This window comes from Anopheles gambiae, chromosome 2, assembly GCF_943734735.2.
Source record: "Anopheles gambiae chromosome 2, idAnoGambNW_F1_1, whole genome shotgun sequence".
Lineage (NCBI taxonomy): Eukaryota > Metazoa > Arthropoda > Insecta > Diptera > Culicidae > Anopheles > Anopheles gambiae.
The window spans coordinates 60,858,855-60,877,652 of NC_064601.1; the positions used below are offsets into that span (position 1 = coordinate 60,858,855).

An 18,798-nucleotide genomic window follows, 5' to 3' on the forward strand; every position below is an offset into this window, starting at 1 on the left:
ATCTTCTACTTCACACAATCATTCCGCCTACGCATACGATACGTTGAGCGCGAGGCTTCCGGATCGCCTATCAAACCCCTCCGAGATCAAAACCAAGCAGTTGCTAAAATGGAATGTAACTGTTAGTGGCTTACAGTGGCATAATGTGGTGTATGTGTGTGTGTGTTTTTTTTTCAAATAACGTAATAAAAGTAATCTTAATCTACGCGTACTTAAAGCTACCTACAATCTAAACCTAGTGAAAGAGCCTACCTAAAATTAGCGATGAAACCTTTCTAAACCTAGTGAAAAAGCGTACCTAAACCTAATGAATTAACCTACCTAAACCTAGTGAACTTATTAATATTTTAAAGATAATAGGGATATGAAGGATTTCAAGAGAATTCACAGAGTTTCTTTTTTTTTTTTTACCTAGCTAAATCCTAAACTTATCACTAATAGAATCTTTTTAACCTATTATTGTGAACTTTTTCGAATCTTTTTCCATTTCTTACGACACATGTTTGGTCGCTGGGAATCTCTACTACTTCATACGGACCTTTCCACAGGCTTTGTAGCTTCTGTCCTGCACCTGTTGGGATATTTCTTACCAACACTTTTTCTCCCCACATAGGCTTCCATTCTTTCGCATCTTGATCATATTGTTGTTTCCTCATCTCTTTTGATTTGATTAGATTTGTTTTCGCTATTATATGCATTTCGTTTAATCTTAATTTCAGTTCCTCGCAATAATCATTATACACTCGCTTATTACTATTTTGGTTAAAAATTGATGTCGGTAATCTTGCCTTCCTGCCATAGATTAGCTCATATGGGGTAAATCCGGTTGATGTATTTACTGTAGTATTATATTCAAATGCGAAGTATGGTAGATATCTGTCCCATGTTTTATAGTTTTGCCCTACAAACTGTCTTAAGTAAATTTTTAACTCTCTATTAGCTCGTTCTACGAGGTTTGCTTGAGGATGATATGCCGAAGTGTTTATTTTTTTAATTTTCAACAGTTTGCAAGTGTCCTTCATAACCTGGCTCATAAAGTTTGTCCCTTGGTCGGTTACTAATTCCAAAGGAGCTCCAACATGGCATATAACTCCTTCGACAAATGCTTTTGCTACGGTTGTTGACTCTTGATTTTCCATTGGTAAAACTATTACATATCTTGTTAAGTCATCCTGAATCACTAGTCCGTATTTGTTACCCTTTTCTGATTCCGGGAGAATGACAATATCCATGTATAGCTTATCAAAGGGGTTATTTGAAGTGGTTGTTATTTGCATGGGTATTTTGTTGTACCGGCTAATTTTGTTACATTGACAGGATCTACACGTTTTAACGTATCTTTCTATATCGACGTTCATATCCTTCCAGTAAAACAGTTCTTTTATTCTTTTTTTCATCCTACGTACCCCTACGTGTCCTCCTAAAGGTGCGTCGTGAAATTCTTTCAAAACTGTTTCTATCTCACTTCTATCTACTTCTATTCTCTCATTGCCCGGTTTGTAATTTTTAAATTTAGTTTTATCAACTTGTTGCATATCCTTCAATCGTTCTTTCCTTCTCATTTCGTTCTCATTTGGATCGTTATCGATAGTTATTTTTAATAAATCCTCCCAGTGTTGTTGCTCTAAATTCTCACATGTCTCTTCCGTAGCTTTATGTTGCTTATTGTTTTCACAAATTATATTGTTTTTCATTTGCTGCATCGGAAATAAAATATAAACGCTCTTTTTCATTTTGACCGCTAAGCAAACCAGACGTGAGTAAAATCATTCCGCACATCCGAAGTAGCTAATAGTTGACACGCATAACCCTATAACTGGTGACCCCGAACGCGAAAACCGAAAAAGTTTAGTTTCGATCGCAAAAATTACAATCGTGTAATTTATCGCCGCGAGTGTTCGACCGTGTACTCTACTTCCGCGAAGTGCCATCGATTTTATACGGATCGAAAATATTCCGCGCGTCGCGTTAACAAGTTCAGTGTTTCGCTATATAAGAATCGCGAGTGTAAGGACAATGACCGACCCCGCACCAGCACCGGTGATGGTTGCGCCAGCGATGGCAGCCCAGCATTCGCCTGCACCGCTACAGCCAGCGCCTATTATCCGACAGCCGAAACTAGAAGAGGCAGAGATCGCGAGCTCATACGCCAAAATACGCTTTCCCGAATTCGACTCCGAAGATGTGGAAACATGGTTCGTTTGCTTAGAAGCGGCATTTTATGTTAACAACGTTGCTTCCGATAAGCACAAGTTTAACGCAGTGATCGTTGCACTCGGTACCCGCGCAAAGTTCTTTCACGCCGCCATTGCAAAATGCAACAAGTCGACCTTGGCTGATAGATACTCTACCATAAAAAAATCGGTCATCGATTTTTTCTGCCGTCGGAAAACCAAAGGCTTACAAGCTTACTCTCGGGCGTTTCGCTAGGCGACCGGAAACCGAGTATGCTGCTTTCCGAGATGCGCAGAATGGGAGGAGAAGGATGTTCCGATAGCATCCTATCTAACATTTGGTTACGCGCCTTGCCAACCACAGTTCGCCCCATTATTGCTGCAATGCCATCCGCATCACTTGATGATCAAGCCAGCGTAGCGGATAAAATCCTCGAAGCGCCTAGCAATGCCATTTGCACCGTGAATGAGATCGATACTCCTGCCGCAGCCTGCAGTTTAGAAGCCCGCATCGATGCACTCTCTCGCCGCCTAGATGAAGTCCTAACAGCTGATCGATATTCGTATGCAGATAGCAACACACACAGAAATTCTCGATCCAGACAGCGTCATCCGTCTAGCCAGCCATGGGGGCAACGAACTTCTAGCGCCATGCGATCACGCACACCATCACGCGCACCGCGCCGCTGGATCTGTTGGTTCCACTATCGCCATGGAAACAAGGCAGAGAAGTGTGAGAAGGAGCATAGTGACTAACGATACAAACACTAAGTGTATTTTTTTCGACGAGCATCTGCCAGTTTACTCCCGAAAAAAGTAGTGCGTTTCTCTCTACACTCTCACACTTATCCTGACCGAGACACTCTCATCAACCCAGCCGAGACCGTGAGCACCAGCTACAACGCATCCTCATCGCAGCAGCGCAGCAGCAACAGCTTACCACTACAAGCAAGCCCCACGCTAAATACCACCAGCACCAGCATCAAGCTGAACCCCGGTAAGGCCGAAGTAATCGAGCGCATCTATGTGAACGACAGCAGAACCAACAACAGATTCCTGATCGACACCGGCGCTGAGATTTCCGTCATACCACCATCCGCCAAGGACAGAATGAACCCGATGCCAGCCAGAAAACTCTTCGCTGCAAACGGCAGCTCAATCGGTACGTACGGCACAAAAAACCTAACCCTAGACATCGGTCTTAACCAATCATTCACATGGCCATTTACAATAGCTGATGTAGATTCGCATATTATCGGAGCTGATTTTTTAAAACACTTCGATCTACTCGTAGATATCAAACGCAACAAGCTAATTAAAAACAAAACACACATCACTAATACACTACCAGCACAAGTATTCGCATGTAGTTCAAACGATAGCTTCTCACATCTCTTAAACGAATACAAAGATATCACGATACTCGATAACACACGCAAAGCAGTCAATACAAACGTAACACATCAAATCATTACCACCGGTCCACCCGTCTTTTGCCGTCCACGCCGTTTGGACCCAGAAAGGTTACGTGAAGCAAAAGCTGAATTTGACTTTCTCATAAAAAACGGCATTTGTAAACCATCGAAAAGCTGTTGGGCAAGCCCTTTACACCTCGTAAAGAAACCAGATGGAAAATGGCGACCCTGTGGGGATTATAGGAGCTTGAATGCTATTACCGTTCCTGACCGGTATCCCGTCCCCCACATTCAAGATTTTTCAAATATTCTGTACAACAGAAAAATATTTTCTTGCATCGACTTGCAACGTGCATATCATCAAATACCTGTGGCTCCTGAAGACATACCCAAAACAGCCATTTCAACACCATTCGGCTTATTTGAATTTAATTTTATGACATTTGGCCTTCGAAACGCAGGACAAACGTTACAACGGCACTTGCATTCCATCCTTGGCGATTTAGATTTTGTTTTTCCGTATGTTGACGATTTATGCGTCGCCTCCGAGAACGAAGAACAGCACCACCAACATTTGCGCATATTGTTCGAACGTTTGAGGCAGAACGGACTAACAATTAATCCAACAAAGAGTCAAATCGCGCAAACAAAAGTAGAATTTCTCGGTCATCTTGTAACCGCAGATGGTATTAAACCAAAACCCAGCAAGGTTCAAGCTATTTTTGACTTTCCAAAACCAACCATAGCCAGACAAATGAAACGCTTCCTTGGCACGATTAATTTTTACCGGCGTTTTATACCGCATGCAGCAGAGCGCCAACAAATTTTGCACGGTATGATGAATGGCAACATAAAAAATGACTCCACTATACTTACCTGGGATGAAAACAGCACGCAAGCATTTGAACAATGCAAACACGATCTGGCAAACGCAGCTTTATTAGCTCACCCTTCACCAAATGCAAAGCTCGCCTTAGATGTTGACGCTTCAAGTCATGCTATAGGAGCTGCATTAAATCAGTTGACTGACAAGGGTATCGAACCTCTCGCTTTCTTTTCTAAGAAATTGTCATCTGCACTTAAGAAGGCCAGCACTTATGATCGCGAACTTTATGCTATATACGAATCGATAAAGCATTTTAAAGACCTTTTGGAAGCACGTGAATTTATCGTGTACACGGATCACAAACCGTTAACCACTGCATTTGATCAAAAACTCGAAAGAGCCAATCCCACGCAACAAAGAAGGCTGCTTTTCATCAGCGAGTACACCACCGATATACGACACGTGGCCGGCAAACACAACCTAGTAGCAGATATGTTAAGTCGTATAGATAGCATAAACACGCTCATCGATTATAACCAATTAGCAGATGCACAACAAACCGATAGCGAACTACAGCATTTTTTAAACAACCCACCGAAAACATCATCACTGATATTAAAATCACTGGCTATACCGAACTCTACCAAATCTATTTTCTGCGATATTTCCACTCGATACATCCGACCTTTCGTTTCTAAAGCGCACAGAAAACTGATCATCTCCAAACTGCACAGCTTATCGCATCCTGGTATTAGAGGAACAACACACCTGGTATCGCAACGCTTTGTATGGCCATCAGTTAGAAAGGAATGCAAAGCGTTCGTAGAGATGTGTATCGAGTGCCAAAAAAACAAAATAATACGGCATAACAAGACACCTTCAGCCGCTATAGCCACACCGAACGCACGCTTCACACACGTACACATAGATTTAATCGGACCACTACCACCATCAGAAGGAATCGCGTACTGCTTGACGATGATCGACAAATTTACGCGATGGCCTGAAGTAATACCGATCCCCAACATCACCGCCGAAACTGTTGCACGTTCCTTTATTACAGGATGGATTTCGAGATATGGTGTTCCCTCTAAAATAACCACCGATCTCGGAAGGCAGTTTGAATCGGAAATGTTTCGTTCATTGTCCGCAACGCTCGGAATCGACCACCTTCGAACAGCACCTTACCACCCCCAATCAAACGGCCAGATCGAAAGGATGCATCGACAGCTAAAAACCGCTATCCTTTGCCACAAAAACGCTCGTTGGACGGAAGCACTCCCAATAGTGTTGCTTGGTATGCGCTCCACCATAAAAGAAGACATCGGTGCAACTAGTGCAGAACTAATCTATGGTACAACACTTCGATTACCTGGTGAATTTTTTGACGAACCATCGAATTCACCTAACATCACGCCTGACTACATAGCAAATCTAAAAAATATAATGTCATCGTTGAAGCCGTCCCCCACATCGAACCACAACACGAAAGAAAAAGTATATGTACAAAAACAACTAAATTCCTGTTCCCATGTTTTTGTCCGCATCGACGCCGTGAAACCCGCTTTAACCCCTCCTTATGATGGTCCATTTAAAATATTAAAACGTAACAAGAAATCTTTCGTTTTAGATATCAGAGGCAGGAAAAGTGAAATTTCCATCGATCGTTTGAAGGCCGCATTCATGATGAATGATGAGTCTCCGATCCAAAGCACCACCCCCGTTGATGAGGAAAACAATCTGCTCGCCAAAACGACCGACCCACTTGCGACTCGAACTGCCGTCCATCAGACGAGATATGGTAGGAAAATTTATCTTCCAGATAAATTTTAAATAAAGGGGGAAGTGATGTGGCGTACCTCGCACGCAAGCTGCACCACACTATAGTTGCGCTAATACACCACACCTGCGTTACACCACACTTGCGTTACACCGCATGCAAGCAATCGGCTTAATTCGGTAATCGTACCGAACCGGATAACTGCACTACCGTGCATCGGAAATAAAATATAAACGCTCTTTTTCATTTTGACCGCTAAGCAAACCAGACGTGAGTAAAATCATTCCGCACATCCGAAGTAGCTAATAGTTGACACGCATAACCCTATAATCAGAATAAATAACAAATTTCTGACCATATACATAGTGCTTAAAATGTTCTACTGCCCATACAATCGCTAATAATTCTTTTTCGATAGGGTGGTATCTTTTCTCTGCCCCTACAAGAGATCTACTAGCATATGCAATAGGTTTTTCTTTAGTTTTTTCATTAGAAAGCACTGCTCCAAGTGCATAATCACTGGCATCTGTAGTGATTATAAACATATCATTGTAATTTGGTCGTACTAATATAGGTTCAGAAATTAAAAAAAATTTAAGTGTTTGGAAAGCCTCATCGCAATTTTCATCCCAAGCAAATTTCGAATCTTTCTTTAAAAGTTCGTGCAAGGGCTTTCGTACCTCGGAAACATTGGGAATGAATTTTCCGTAAAAGTTAATAGCACCTAAAAACGATCTGAGTTGTTTTAATGTTTTTGGTGCTGGCATATTTACTATTGCATCAATATTAGATTTTGTAGGTTTAATTCCCTCTGAATTGATTGTATGCCCCAGATAATTTATTTGTTTATGTAATAGTTTGCATTTAGATGGTTCTATTTTTAGGTTGTAATGCTTTAGACCGTTAAAAATTTTAATTAAATTGATATTGTGTTCTTCTATGGTTTCACCAAAAACTACAATGTCATCTAAATAAACAAATGCTTTTACCGGCTGTATAGCATATATGACGGTATTCATCAGCTTTTGGAACGTAGATGGGCTGTTTTTTAGTCCCATAGGCATTCGTGTAAATTCATAATGCCCTCTAGTTGTAGAGAAAGCTGTCTTTGCAGCATCTTTAGGATCTATTAATATTTGAAAAAAACCGGACTTCAGATCGATAGTGGAAAAAAATTACTTTTGCCTATATTATCCATTATATCGTCTATTCTAGGTATAGGATAGATAAATGGTTTAGTTATTTGATTTAGTGCCCTGAAATCTACAACAATACGATATTTCTTTTTTTCATTTTCGTCCGTCTTTTTCGGGATACACATGACAGGTGAATTCCACGGACTTTTGCTTGGTCGTATTATATTTTGTGCTAACATTTCCTCAATTTGTTCTTCCATTATCGCATTTATTGTAGCCGGGAATCTGTATTGTCTCTTGTAAATTGGTATATTTGAACTAGTTTCTATTTCATGTTTAGTTGCTTCAGTGAATGTGAGCTTATCTCCCGGCAAGTAAAATGTATCAGAAAAATCCATTATTATTTTTGTGATGCATGTTTTTTCATGCAAATCTAAATGGTTGGTATTAATTTTGTTTAATAATTCTTTATATCTTGCTTCACCTATTGCCTCTTTCCCCTTACCTAGTAAATCGCAATCTGCATCTTTTTCCTCCAAGTAAGAGAGGCATTCATGTGCATTCTCTTCTGAGTTTATCTTCTCCAAGAATACCTCCTTATCGTTTTCATCATTCCCTTCTAAATAATTACCATCTTTACATTCTTCTTCGTTGTGCGGCTTTGTTAAAAGAATGTTTTGAAAATGTCTTTCAACCTTGCTTGCATATTTTCTTAAAAAGTTCGATCCGATAATTCCCGGTACCAAAAGAACTTCCACTATGTGAAATTTCTCACAATATATAAATTTTCCAATGTATAAGCGTACTAACATTGAACCCATAGTTTCAACACAACTTCCATCGAAACTTGACAACGTTATTTTATCGGTATAATTAATAGCCGATTCCCCTAATATTTTAGCTGCATCCCAGCTTAGCACATTGAAACAAGCTCCAGAGTCTATTAAATATTTTAGCTCGATTTTTTCACGATGCTCGGATAAAATATTAGCCATTGGTTTTCCTTCATTTGAGAAACTAACCTGAATGTTTTCATAATAATCCCCATCTGTTGGCTCTGCCTGACTATGATTTGACTCTGGATGGCTTATATGAAAAATATTTTTCTTTTCTATGGGAACACTAGAGGTTTTAGTAGCAATATCTAATGTTCCAATATTTAGTTTTTTTGCTGTTGGTTCTGGCATAACTGTTGCTGTATTTTATCGTTGTGATATGGGTTATGTTTTGGTATTTGTTGTGTGTTATGGTTTTGATATTGACTACGTTGTGGTTGTTGCAAATAACTACTTTGATGTTGGTTACGTTGGAAGGAGGATTGATTATTTGGGTAGTTTATGTGTTGTGATGAGTGTTGATTATATGAGGAGCCATATGAAGTGAATTGTTTAGGTTGAGAAAAGTTTCTTGAAGTGTTAGGATAATAAGTGGTACTGTTGTGTTGAGGTTGGAAATTACCCTTATCTACCCGTTAATTATTACATCTACTTTCATCGCAGCGTGTTAATCTATCTCTATTGTAAAAACTACCGTGTTGACAATTTCTACTTTGCATCGGTTGTTGCACGTTATCATCTATGAAACTTTCCTCCAGGTTGGGTTGATAATTGGTGTGTGTATCATGTGTGAGGAAACTGTGTGAGGAAACTTGGCTTCAATTTAACCTTTCCTCAATCTTCCGAATGTGCTCAATTTGCACCACCTCCTCTTCGAGGTAATCTAACAAATCATCAAATTCGAGATGCTTGTTGGTTCGAGCCAGTGTTTTCAGTTCTTGATTTTTGAGTCCAGCTAAGAAATGAATTTTTAAACTTTTAATGGCATATGAATCTTCTGCGTTTTTTGCATAGTTATTCATGATATGCTCTTTTAATTTTAGAACTCTTTCCTTATACGTTGTGAAAGGTTCATTGAACTCCTGCTGTAGCGTTTCAACTTGTTGGAAAATGGCCTCCACGTTAACCTTTTCACCTAATTGCTTGATTAAATTTGTTTTCACATTATCCCAACTTTCATCAACAATGCGATTAAACAAACTTGCAGCCTTTCCTTTAAGTTTGAACATTACTACTTGAATAAGCTCTTCCTCTGACTCCCCCTCAGGGATTCGTTTAGCAAAGAAGTCGATTTGATATAAAAATCTTTCCAAATCTTTCGATTCACCGTGAAAGTCCGGAATGCACATCATTGCTCTCTCTGTTGGGAACGCGTACTCCATATTTGTTAATGTGTTATTCAAAGCTTTTTCAATCTCAATACTTTGGTTAAAAAATTCCGCCTTAAGTATTTGAAGTCGTTGCTTGTAACAATAAGCTTTATTTACGTTTGATTCACTTATTGCAGTTGAATTGAAATTGTGCAAATTGTGAATTTTGTTAATATTATCCGAACTATTGTTGATTCGAACAGCTCTATTCCTTAGCGCCAGCACTCTGTCGTTCATTCCCGTACCAATGCACTTATACAAATGCTGTATACGCAATAATTATTTGACTTATTTAAACTACTTTTAAACTTATTGTATTCATAAAAATAACTGTAATATTTAAATTTTTTTTTAAATATGTTTAATAAAAAAACTGAAAAATCCAAAACCAAAAACTTCACTATGTGTTAATCACTATTATAATCACTAACTAATTAATCACTAAATTTTACTATAACTACGCTGCGATTTACCTTTCACCAATTTACTTTATCACCTAGCCACTTGAATTTTAGCACCAGCCAGAAATCACCATGCAAATATTTGCTTTACCGCTGTCACCAGATGAACTAAACTACACTTTATATTAATAAAAGAAACTAGTTTTTTTTTGTTACACCGTGTTAATAGCCAATTTATTGAACCTTCTAGCTTCCCGTCCACCGAGTTAATCCTCCTTCGTATCCAAGTTTGCCACCACTTGACCTCTCTCCCGAGGAGGAATGACCGGACGACCCCCCCTTCTTCTGCTTCTTCTCAATTTCTCTATCTTTGACAATCTTTCGTCGATCCTTACGTTGTCCTCCGCGCGATCACTAACGCGCCGCTTTGTTTTATCCTAGCGTTGCGCTTTATAGCGTGAGCGGAACGCTTCACATGCAACAGCATGGTGACATCAAAGCGAGCAAATGTGGTAGTCAAAACTGGATCGGTCAGAGAATCAGCCGGCACGTCAAATGGCCGTTCGTGGCATCGTGGCAATCGTGGCAATGCACTCCTGTATACATCCAGCGTTGGTTAGTAACCGACAGCGAGCGGGTATCCTTTGAAACCGGCAACACTCGGAGAAACAGCTACATCACACGGTAGAAGCTGTTGAAACGCAATCTAACTAAGCTGGAAAAACTTCACGCGAGCTTATTACATTATAAACCGTTCCTAAAAATAGCAAATAATAATGTTTATCAATCAATCGAGTGAAAGAAAGAAGCAAAACTTACCATGAATTAAGTATGAGTGCTAAGTATGACACCAGCATCCAACGCTGGTGCATGGTTCCAAAATATGAAGCCGTTACTTCGATCCCATTCTACGTGTACTTCGACTTGCTGATATGTTAAATGGTATGAAACACGAACCGTTTGCAATTTTATCTCCTAGCTTCGAGTAACAAACCAAACCGTTTTCCGCTTGCTATGCCTCTTGAAATGTAAATATTAAACACACATCAACAACAATCGTTCTCCAAGCCCAAGGTGTATGGAGACCAGGCTGCTCATAGCCTGTTTTTTAATTTCCAAATTTGTACGACACATCTTAATATTAGTGACTTAATAGAATGGCATATTATGATTGAAACCCGTAACCGTTTAAATAGACTTAAAGCGACAACGTTTTTTGTGACAATTTCGCTCACGTTTTTGGTGAATTGCATTGATAAATTTGACACCGAGTAGATCAAAGTAGCTCAGTTTACCCAGTCAACCTGCTTGTTTTTTGTTAAAAAAAAACATAAAAAACAAGTTGAATTGTGCTCAATTTTATTTTTATTTTAGTTTGGCAATAATCTGGCTGGAACAAACTAGATAATTTGATTCTATTTGGTGCAGCAGAATTATTGCGCTAGGCAGGTAGCTCTGTTTGCAAAATTGGGCTACTTTCTGTCACGCGCGACGCTGCCGCCCTATGTCTTTTTGAACGGTAACGGAAAGACATCACTATGGAATAGTTTGGATTATTTCGTCAAAATTTATTATTGTTCAATAGCATTTTATCTACACAATTTGATACATTATGTATGCCTGTGATTGTATTAACTGTTGGTTTTTACAATAACGAAATAATATGATCCAGTTTATACAAAAGTTGAAATTTATAAAAAAATATAAATTTGACAATAATTAAATCGAAATTTTGACGAGTAGATTTTAATTCTGTCCCATCGTTGAAACGGTAGCATCCTTTTGATGTAGTCGAACACTTCGCTGTTATCATTCATGTGGATTGGAAGTCCGTTATTGCGTGCCAAATTTTACTCTAAATTAAAAAAAAAAAAAACAAAAACAAAATGGAAGCCTCGGGAAGTGGTAGTGGACAGCCGAAGCGGAAAACGTATGCGTCTACTGCTTGGAAGTTATTGAAGCAGGTTGAAGATCGACTTGTGTGCAACATCGATCCACAAAATGGCTGCCAGTATGAGCAGGCGCGTTATGAAGGAGGCTACTTCATACGCCATTTCCGGCTATGCCACGAAGAGCTGGCTCGGCTTCATGGGTTTTTCGACAAAGAAAACGAGCCCCCCAAGCGCAAAAAAGTGGTCGCTAAAAGATATTGTTGTGAGCTAACCTGGACCGGATGGATTGCTACTAGTAACTCACCGTTGGCGCGTGAGTGATCATCGGTTGATGTGTGCGTGCAATCCATCCGGGTCATCGTTTGCGCGGTCAACGGGGTCGACCGGCGAACACGCCGGCACTTGGCAACTGGCATATATAGGATAGCGCACGGAACGGGAACGGCGGGAAACAGTCTTCGTTTATTTTACGTTAGAACGTCTTTTATGTTAATACAGTTTTACACCTTGGGCCTGGAGAACGATTGTTGTTGATGTGTGTTTAATATTTACATTTCAAGAGGCATAGCAAGCGGAAAACGGTTTGGTTTGTTATTCGAAGCTAGGAGATAAAATTGCAAACGGTGCGTGTTTCATACCATTTAACATATCAGCAAGTCGAAGCACACGTAGAATGGGATCGAAGTAACGGCTTCATATTTTGGAACCATGCACCAGCGTTGGATGCTGGTGTCATACTTAGCACTCATACTTAATTCATGGTAAGTTTTGCTTCTTTCTTTCACTCGATTGATTGATAAACATTATTATTTGCTATTTTTAGGAACGGTTTATAATGTAATAAGCTCGCGTGAAGTTTTTCCAGCTTAGTTAGATTGCGTTTCAACAGCTTCTACCGTGTGATGTAGCTGTTTCTCCGAGTGTTGCCGGTTTCAAAGGATACCCGCTCGCTGTCGGTTACTAACCAACGCTGGATGTATACAGGAGTGCATTGCCACGATTACGACGGTGCAGGCCATTTGACGTGCCGGCTGATTCTCTGACCGATCCAGTTTTGACTACCACATTTGCTCGCTTTGATGTCACCATGCTGTTGCATGCCATCGCCGAGATAAGCATCTACTTGGCTGTGAATCCACTGGATTCGATATCGCGTATAATGAACCCAAAACATCACCGACGCTGAGCATTATAACATTTACCGTGGCGTGCAGCGGATCCTGTAGAACAGGGGTCTCCAAACTTTTCAGTTCGCGGGCCGCATTGCTTCACAATCAACTATGTTGAGGACCATTTTGGCGCTACCTTTAGAATGGGTGGAAGTTCAAATCTTGTTTTGTATAAGAAAATACATAAAATTTCTGGAGCTTTCTTTTATTGAATCTTGATTTTTGTCTCCCAGAATTAAAAAAATAAATTTTGATTGGTTAGTCAGAAAAAAAGCTATTTAATTTAACCTTCACCCAGTCATCGCGGGCCGCATTAAAGGCTATTGAGGGCCGCATGCGGCCCGCGGGCCGTAGTTTGGAGACCCCTGCTGTAGAACTACAGGACGCTCCAGGAAATAATTCCCATCCTGACAATGAATGAGCTGTTCGTAGTGTTGCACATAGTGCATTGTGCTAGCACTTTTCGCACAGTTTGGTCCACGAGAACGGTGCGCTTTTTGTGCTCTTAACGTGCTATGCTCTTTGAGTTTTGAGCCCTGTCCGCTCTTTGAGCACTTGAGGTTTGGTCTCCATTTTTTCCACGTCCACGTAAAACTTTCCGCACAGTCGCGTACTTTAAGCGCTGTGTTGTAATGCGCGCATAATATGATGTGCTGTGCGCATGATGCGCCGTTTCCAGCGTTTCGAATTTCAGGCGTTTCAGGTCACAGAAGTGTTCACGGGCTATGCCGGCAAGCTGGTGAACAAAGAGAACATTATCAAGGTTTACACCATGCTCATGAACGGCAAACTCGACCAACTGACGGAGATTGCCTTTTGGTCATGGTCGGTACGATCGAGAATTTTGGCAAAACGAAGTAAAGCGTCTGGCCAAGGAACCGGCCTAAGAATCCGGTCGACTCAAAAAGATAAAGTAGGCAGTTTTCCAGTAGTTGCGTCGGCGTTCGAATTCGGTTGGAAAACGATCAAGCAGAGCTCCTCGGATGTGAACTTACTTCAGCGGCACCTCCTCATTCACTGTGCTGTTAGTGTAATAATTTTAATCGAATCGATGATATTCTTAGCATACGAGGCGTGTAATTTGTTAGTTTCTCCATAGTGCAAATATAAAAAAGATGTTTTGTAGATGGATGAAAAGGTAGATAGTTTTTGTTTTACATCCTGGTTTTATTATTTTCATATCCGAAAGCACTAACTCTAGACAAAGCCACCAAATTCCTGCACCTTTCATAATCCACCTTTGGCGCAATTGACACCGCGCACGGGTACGGATTTTCTAACGGGCACGGCATGCTGACACCTAGCGTCTATCCACTGCCACCAACAACAGCCCGTGTATCCGCCCCCGGAGATCATCATTAACATAGGATTCCCGTTACCATCGAACAGCGTAAAATTGGTCATCTGGACAAGAAACTTAGGTAATGTCCGCTAAAAGTCGTACTGACTCTTCCTTCCCTTCTTCCAAATCGCCTGAAATTCCAGTGCCGGCTGTTTGTGGGTCTAAGTGTTTTTCTAGAGTAATTAATAAATACATTATGAAGCGGTAATCTTTGCATGTGCACTGCTTACGAGAGTTCATACATAAACGTTTGGATCAGCAAAATGAGTCTGGCAATATATGTAGGATGCGGGATCATTTAACCAGCTAGCAGAACCGACTACTGCTTGTAATCATATGCACATGGTTAATAAAACACCACTCGCCCGCGCCACGTATATTCTAAGTCTATCGCGATAATAAAATACCAAAAAATCACGACAAACTGATTGACCAGGAGTTGGTTACCAAAATATCACCAATCAGATCAGACGTCACAACGACCATGTGCGTCTTACCTCTGATCATCGCACATGTGTACGTGAACCGAAATGAATTTCATTTCAATCACGAGTGCTCGTGATAGAACCAGTGACATTTCGAAATTGATCACAGATAAACAAAGTCACGTCAAAGTGACCGACCAAGAGGTGGTTGCTGCAATGTCACCAATCTGGTCACACGTCACAACGACTATGTTCATCTTGCGTCTGATCATCGCACTTGTGTACGTGAGCTGATTTGAGGTTCGTTTCAGTCATGAGCGTTGGTGACTGAAACAGTGATATTTGGCAGCACAGTACACAGCCAGCAATAGTCATGATTATGCTTATGCGGGCAGTAAGCTAAGCTTGTCAGTCAGAGTATCGTGTTGGACTCAAGAATTCACATGTCGTGTTCAGCATGTCATGACGCACTTTTATTGACTATCAACAATGAACATCAAGCTACCACGGATATGTTGATTGTTTTCGTTGGTGAAAATCTCGTGATAGTCATGACATTTTGCAGCACTGTTTATGTGTGTCGTCGAACAATGAACGGAACGTTCGAACGCGTTCGGTGTAGTCAGTTTCTTCCAAAAGTTCTGGTCGTTTTTTGTTAAGAATCTCGTTCGTTCGTGCACTTTACCGAACTGTTCGAACGGTTCGATTCTCGTTCAACCTTTCGTTCCGAAGTTCGGTTGAAAACCTTGATGTTAAATCGTTTAGCAGCCTTTGGTCATTCAAAAATCCTTCTTGCTTCAACAACACCATGTTGTCAATGAGATTGCGCAAAGCGTTGGAAAATTCTAAAAATGCTGAAGGATTATCTGTCGTTATATGTTTTATCACTAGTAATTCTAGCAGTAAAGATTTGTAAATGCTTTCAGGGTTCCCGACCATTTTGTCGAGCCTGGTTATTACGAGCGCAACGGTTTTCTGGGTTAAGCATTGATCCGCTAACTGCACGAAGTGCTTAACCTTTCAGATGCTTTTGCAGCCTATTTATGTTTTCTAAATTAATTTAACTACTTGCCGATCCGTTGGTTAATACATCCTCTCTGGAGCCACTAATCGCTTAATCGCTGGCGCGTTGCATAACGTAGCTATTCAGCAAGTATTGCTACCTAGCAACGCTTTGTTTTTAAGGCTAAATTATCGTAAGCGACAGACGGAAAGAAGGAAAAGGAGGGAAAGGAATGAGGAGGGAAAGGATGGAAAGGCGAGAAAGGAGGGAAAGGAAGGAAATGAGGAATGGAGGGAACGAAGGGAAAGGAGGAAAAGGAGGGAAAGGAGGGAAAGGAGGGAAAGGAGGGAAAGGAGGGAAAGGAGGAAAAGAAGGGAAAGGAGGGAAAGGTTGGAAAGGAGGGAAAGGAGGAAAAGGAGAGAAGGAGAGAAAGAAGGGAAAGGATTGCATTGGACTACTTGCCGATCCGTTGGTTGATGCATCCTCTCTGGAGCCACCATTTGTCGCGCACACGAAACTGTCTTTCGGAGCAGCAGCCCAAGACAGGCACAGTACACGCCGACTTAAGCACAATAATAAACGCACCAACTGGCTCTTGGCAAATGATGCCTTCATTATTTTTTTCAATTGAATTTATACTCTAAAAATGCTGACCGTCGTCGATCAGCATTTTCTTCTTAGCTTATGTTTTCCATAAAATCGTTAAAAAAGCGCGCATTGCTGGCGCGTTGCATAACGTAGCTATTCCACAAGTATTGCTACCTAGCAACGCTTTGTTTTTAAGGCTAAATTATCGTAAGCGACAAACGGAAAGAAGGAAAAGGAGGGAAAGGATGGAAAGGAGGGAAAGGAGGAAAAAGAGGGAAAGGAGGGAAAGGAGGGAACGGTTGGAAAGGAGTGAAAGGAGGGAAAGAAGGGAAAGGATGGAAAGGAGGGAAATGAGGGAAAGGAGGAAAAGGAGGGAAAGGAGGGAAAGGAGGGAAAGGAGGGAAAGGAGGGAAAGGAGGGAAAGGAGGGAAAGGAGGGAAAGGAGGGAATGGAGGGAAAGGAGGGAAAGGAGGGAAAGGAGGGAAAGGAGGGAAAGGAGGGAAAGGAGGGAAAGGAGGGAAAGGAGGGAAAGGATGGAAATGAGGGAAAGGAGGGAAAGGAGGGAAAAGAGGGAAAGGATGGAAAAGAGGGAAAGGAGGGAAAAAAAGGGAAAGGAGGGAAAGGAGGGAAAGCACAATAATAAACGCACCAACTGGCTCTTGGCAAATAATGCCTTCATTATTTTTTTTTCAATTGAATTTATACTCTAAAAATGCTGACCGTCGTCCATCAGCATTTTCTTCTTAGCCTATGTTTTCCATAAAATCGTTAAAAAAGCGCGCATCGCTGGCGCGTTGCATAACGTCGCTATTCAGCAAGTATTGACCAGCAACGCTTCGTTTTTAAAGCTTAATTATCGTCAGCGACAGAGGGAAAGATAAAAAGGAGGGAAAAGAATGAAAGGAGCGAAAGGTGGGAAAAGAGGGAAAAGAGGGAAAGGAGGGAAAGGAGGAAAGGAGGGAAAGGAGGGAAAAGAGGGAAAGGATGGAAAGGAGGGATAGGAGGGAAAGGAGGGAAAGAAGGGAAAGGATGGAAAGGAGGGTAATGAGGGAAAGGAGGAAAAGGAGGGAAAGGAGGGAAAGGAGGGAAAGGAGGGAAAGGAGGGAAAGGAGGGAAAGGAGGGAATGGAGGGAAAGGAGGGAAAGGAGGGAAAGGAAGGAAAGGAGGGAAAGGAGGGAAAGGAGGGAAAGGAGGGAAAGGAGGGAAAGGATGGAAATGAGGGAAAGGAGGGAAAGGAGGGAAAAGAGGGAAAGGATGGAAAAGAGGGAAAGGAGGGAAAAAAAGGGAAAGGAGGGAAAGCACAATAATAAACGCACCAACTGGCTCTTGGCAAATAATGCCTTCATTATTTTTTTTTTCAATTGAATTTATACTCTAAAAATGCTGACCGTCGTCCATCAGCATTTTCTTCTTAGCCTATGTTTTGTATAAAATCGTTAAAAAAGCGCGCATCGCTGGCGCGTTGCATAACGTCGCTATTCAGCAAGTATTGACCAGCAACGCTTCGTTTTTAAAGCTTAATTATCGTCAGCGACAGAGGGAAAGATAAAAAGGAGGGAAAAGAATGAAAGGAGCGAAAGGTGGGAAAAGAGGGAAAAGAGGGAAAGGAGGAAAGGAGGGAAAGGAGGGAAAGGAGGGAAAAGAGGGAAAGGATGGAAAGGAGTGATAGGAGGGAAAGGAGGGAAAGAAGGGAAAGGAGGGAAAGGAGGGGAAGGAGGGAAAGGAGGGAAAGGAGGGAAAGGAGGGAAAGGAGGGCAAGGAGTGAAAGGAGGGAAAGGAGGGAAAGGAGGGAAAGGAGGGAAAGGAGGGAAAGGAGGGAAAGGAGGGAAAGGAGGGAAAGGAGGTAAAGGAGGGAAAGGAGGGAAAGGAGAGAAAAAAGGGAAAGGAGGGCATTTGACTACTTGCCGATCCGTTGGTTGATGCATCCTCTCTGGAGCCACCATTTGTCGCGCACACGAAAGTGTCTTTCGGAGCAGCAACCCAAGACAGGCACAGTACACGCCGACTTAAGCACAATAATAAACGCACCAACTGGCTCTTGGCAAATAATGCCTTCATTATTTTTTTTCAATTGAATTTTTACTCTAAAAATGCTGACCGTCGTCGTTCAGCATTTCCTTCTTAGCCTATGTTTTCTATTAAATCGTTAAATTCCATTTAATCGTTAAGCGCGTTTAATCGCTGGCGCGTTGCATAACGTAGCTATTCAGCAAGTATTGCTACCTAGCAACACTTTGTTTTTAAGGCTAAATTATCGTAAGCGACAGACGGAAAGGAGGAAAAGGAGGGAAAGGAATGAGGAGGGAAAGGATGGAAAGGCGAGAAAGGAGGGAAAGGATGGAAATGAGGGAATGGAGGGAACGGAGGGAAAGGAGGGAAAGGTTGGAAAGGAGGGAAAGGAGGGAAAGGAGGGAAAGGAGGGAAAGGAGGGCATTGGACTA

The 18,798-nt window shown here is 41.4% G+C and overlaps 2 long non-coding RNA genes and 1 pseudogene across 2 annotated transcripts; 2 read left to right on the forward strand and 1 right to left on the reverse strand.

Moving 5' to 3' along the window:
• The first annotated feature begins 1,701 nt into the window (after positions 1–1,701).
• On the forward strand, positions 1,702–6,459 carry LOC133391128 (uncharacterized; annotated as a pseudogene).
• A 5,896-nt stretch (positions 6,460–12,355) lies between these two features.
• On the forward strand, positions 12,356–14,140 carry LOC133391695 (uncharacterized). The gene is made up of 2 exons (XR_009765158.1): positions 12,356–12,591; positions 12,654–14,140. It is a non-coding gene; the product is annotated as an uncharacterized LOC133391695 (long non-coding RNA).
• On the reverse strand, positions 14,118–16,030 carry LOC133391694 (uncharacterized). Its single transcript, XR_009765157.1, has 2 exons — positions 14,584–16,030; positions 14,118–14,514 (listed from the first exon to the last, which is right to left on the reverse strand). It is a non-coding gene; the product is annotated as an uncharacterized LOC133391694 (long non-coding RNA).
• Positions 16,031–18,798: the final 2,768 nt, after the last annotated feature.